The sequence below is a fragment of the Eutrigla gurnardus genome (assembly GCF_963514095.1).
Source record: "Eutrigla gurnardus genome assembly, chromosome: 6".
Taxonomy (NCBI): domain Eukaryota; kingdom Metazoa; phylum Chordata; class Actinopteri; order Perciformes; family Triglidae; genus Eutrigla; species Eutrigla gurnardus.
In genome coordinates, this window is record NC_139920.1 from 6,060,938 (window position 1) to 6,065,311 (window position 4,374).

The following is a 4,374-nucleotide window of genomic DNA, read 5'->3' on the forward strand; positions in this document are numbered from 1 at the left end:
ATCATCTCCTTCTATTGTACACCATCTAAGATAAGCTGCACTGGTAACAATACTGTTTCGTTTGAGCTGGTTTAGAAGTGTAAGAACCGAAGCAAACTAAACGTGTTTAAACTGTTCAATGTGTCACAGCTGAGGAGCTACAGAAATGCCTGAAATCTGACGTTAGCAGTGCACTCTTCCCCTGATACGATTTGTTTTGCAGCTTATTCAGCAAGCTGGTTGCAGCAAAGACAAGTATCCATGCATGTAGATCAGATCAACGTTTTCCAGGCCAAGGACTCCTTGGCTGATAGTGACGCGATGGGGGGACCCCCTACTACATATGGGATAAAATTGTGTCCTTATTAAACTGGGCCAATAATAATGTGTAGTGCCGCCTATAGTGCCATGTATAAAAGTACTTTGTAATGATGTATGTATACAATGCTAAACCATTAAACGATTAGTACATTATAGAACATATTTGAATCACAATTTTGCAACATAATATTTAACAAACAGGAAGTTTTGTATTTTCTTATTATAGGTTGTATTCATGTTGTGATGGTTCGGAGTGCACCCGAGGTCATTTCCACCATGACATCCAGCCAAATACCCCCTCAGAAGCATTTTTAGCGATGGTCAACATTGGTCAAGATAGGGCTATCAGCCGAATGGCTTAGTTCTGGCGCGAACGGTACAGGGGGTATATCTCGTAAATTACCCCACTAATAATGCATGGAATGTTACCAAACTTCTCCAGTAGTACACATAGGGTCTGTACTCACAAAACGAGGCATTTGAAAGTTTGTAAGTACACCAGGAATTTATTTAAATGAACACTTGCCTGATAGCTTCTATCCTCTGCTGCTATGCTACCGCAGCGTAGATGCCACTTCCGTGTTTACCCAGCTGTTGCCGTCACGCGAGTTTCGTGCGAGAGTATGAAAATGTTTCGCTGAATTTTTATAAATGCTTGTATTATCAGGTCAACACACGTTGACAAACCCTTTCAAATATCATCTAGTATCAAGTATTCAATTATTTCAGTTGTCAATACATTTCAAAGGAGTGTTGAATTCACTAGCTTTTTCCTTACACTTGTGAGTTTTGAAGAGGACTTTTACAAACTTTTCCGGAAACACGGAAGTGGCGTCGACGCAGCGGTAGCGTTAGCAGCCAAAGATAGAAGCTATCAGGCAAGTGTTCTTTTAAATAAACTCCGGGTGTACTTACAAACTTTCAAATGCCTCGTTTTGTGAGTACAGACCCTATGTGTACTACTGCAGAAGTTTGGTAACATTCCATACATTATTAGTGGGGTAATTTACGAGATATACCCTCTGTACCATAGCGCTAGTACTAAGCCATTCGGCTGCTTGCCCTATCTTGACCAATGTTGACCATCGCTAAAAATGCTTCCGAGGGGGTGTTTGGCTGGATGTCATGGTGGAAATTACCTAGGGTGCATTTTACTCCGAACCATCACTTTAATGTGTATTTTTGGATATATTTTAATTTGCGGAAGAAACATTTCGGGGACCCCCTGCAGTAACCCTGCGGACCCCCTAGGGGTTGCAGATCCACTGTTGAAGATCTATGATGTAGATAATAATAAAAGAGTTATTAGTCAGAAAGCTCACAAGGATTCTTGTCCAACAGTTAAAAGGGAATCTTTGGCAGAAGAAAGAAAGTCGGCAGCAGAACATCATTCAGTTGCACATACCACACACACTGCAATGATACAACGTTGGTTGACAATGTGCCGGTCAAGCCGGTGCAACTGTCAACCACAGACAGAATGGTGGTTAAGTTAAAAAGTTACACCAAACTAAAGAGAAAATTCAACAAACGTACGTTTTTTTTAAGCGTGAGTAAGCCTGCTGAACCCTCCGACCACATATTTTATTCAAATTTGCCAAATAATTTTCAGATATGACAGGCCAATTAGGGAGAATGTGTTAAACAGTGAGTGAAATCTGAGGAGGACGAGATCAGTGCAGCTGTTCAGGTTGTCATAGGTCGGTTTAAAGAATCACCGAATGTAAAACTGCTCCGAGTAGCCGTTACTGCTGAGCCCAACGTGTCATTTCCCACGATGCAAGTGGTTCCCTTCATGCTGTGTTTACTCCAACGTGTTGTCACTCTAAGGTTATTATAAGACAACAACCAGCCTTTTATCCATGATGTCGGTGAATCCACATCGATTTCACGCTTGTTTGGCGCCGCGTTCGTCCGCAGCTTGACTCTCCGATAAAAACGCGCTGACTGAAAGGTCAGGTCGCAGGTCTCAGTTGTTGCTCTGAGCTTTGCTTATGCATGGCTGCCACGGGTTTGGGCCCATGTCGGACTGTATGACAGTGATGCATTATGGTTACACACTGGATTAATTAAACTGGCAGCTTCTGCTCAGACACCAAGAGGAGAGGGATGAAAAGAGGGAAAGGTTAAAAGATAATGAAATGAAATCCTTCTGACACACAAGACCTCTCCAATTCTCACTCACTCACTCACGCACACACACACACACACACATACACGACCCTGGGGATCATCCGTCATTGGCTGGAGATATGGAGAGGGTGTAATAGTTGTGTGACCATCATGAAAGGTGTCGAGTAATTGACCTCTGCTTGGCGATTGATCCAGATGACGGATAGGAAGGATCACATAACCCCATCTGTGTGTGTAATTTAACCTGCTCTCATATTGTTGTTACAGTGTGATCAGCTGAAGGACAACTTAACTGCATCTCTGTCTTCCCCCCTCGGCCGTCTCGCCGCATGGCGAGGAGGTAAACTCTACGGTTGCCGTGGCGGCATGAGTGCATCATCTGCAGTTTCTCACTCTGTATAAACATCCTCGTGTAGTTCAGTCAGAATACAGACACTGAGCCAGAGTCAGAGCCGCAGTCCTGTCATGATGACACACCGCAGGCAGGCAGACACACACACACACACACACACACACACACACATACTCACACTCAGTTTGTCCTGGTGACCAGCAGAGTAGCAATCAACACAGCTGAAGTGCCTCTCGATGCTGGATTAAGCCAGTGATTTATAATTTTAATTGTTTGGATGATGAACTTTAATAGTGCATTTCTTCAATGGGGAATGCTACACATCCGTAAACAGCAATTAAGCTTGTGAACGGTGGAACGATAAAACCAGGATGTGAAGTTAAGTCAGCCGAAGACTCAACGACTCAGATATGCAGAGAAGCTCTCCATGAATCTACGAGGCACCACCACCTCTTCACTGAGACACGTATAAACATGGCGACATGTTCACCTCGGACACAATCAGAAGTTCTTGTGGAAAATATTCTGGCATTGACACCGTGACAAAGATAGATCTATTAAGCATGGATCTACACACTGCATGCAGGATAGTAGCATGATCACCAGAAGGATGAACTTGTCACATCCAAAACATTCCATAAATTTCGAAGTTTTGAGTATCAAACAATCCAAAGAAACTACCGCAGCAACAAAACCCCCATCTCCCCCAACACATGTTGTTTTTCCAGTGCTTCCAGCGGAGCTTCGAACTATAAGGCGATGATGGCACAGAGAGGTGGTGTATGGATCTATGGTGTGGAGACACAAACAAAAGAAAGAACTCGTATCCTCAGCAGATTAAGCAGTTTGATTGTAATGACCTCTGGTGTCACGTTGAGAACAAACTGCATATTTTAGCTCCACTAGCGTTTACAATCAATAGAGGGATGTAATTAATGCCTTACAGCGGCTGCGTCTGTGCCCCGTTTAGACTGCACCACAGCAGTCGTGGCCACTCTCCACACTGCTGGTCATTCAACCATTATCTTTTATCCATATCATTCATGAATGGGCTTTTAACGGTACGCACTTTGTCTGTAGGCTACAGGGGAAAAGGAGGTAATAACAACAAAACAATTAAAACAGACAAAAAATTAATTATGTAGCCTACTGGTAGAAGCCCAAATATCCAGAAAATAATTCATCAAATGTAATAAATATATATAATGATTTTCTTTTGAGAAATAAAATTATATTAAAAAAAAAATGTAATAAATAGCCAAATCAACAAAATCTGCCAGTTGTGTGGGCAAAAGAAAGGCTTCTGCTGGAGGACAGAACAAAACCACGTCAAAGGGCAGCCACTGACATCCCAGTTTCAGTACATTTACTCAAGTACTGCACTGATGTACACATTTGAGGTACTTGTACTGTACTTGTGTATTTAAATTTCAAGCTACTTTACAATTCTACTCCGCTATATTCCCAAAGCCTTTACACCCAAAGATGATTTACAATATAAAACAGAAAAATAAATTGCAATGTCTCATATATGAGTACCTGCATTGATAAAGGATTTAAAAAGCTGAAGTTATTATTCTATGAACTAA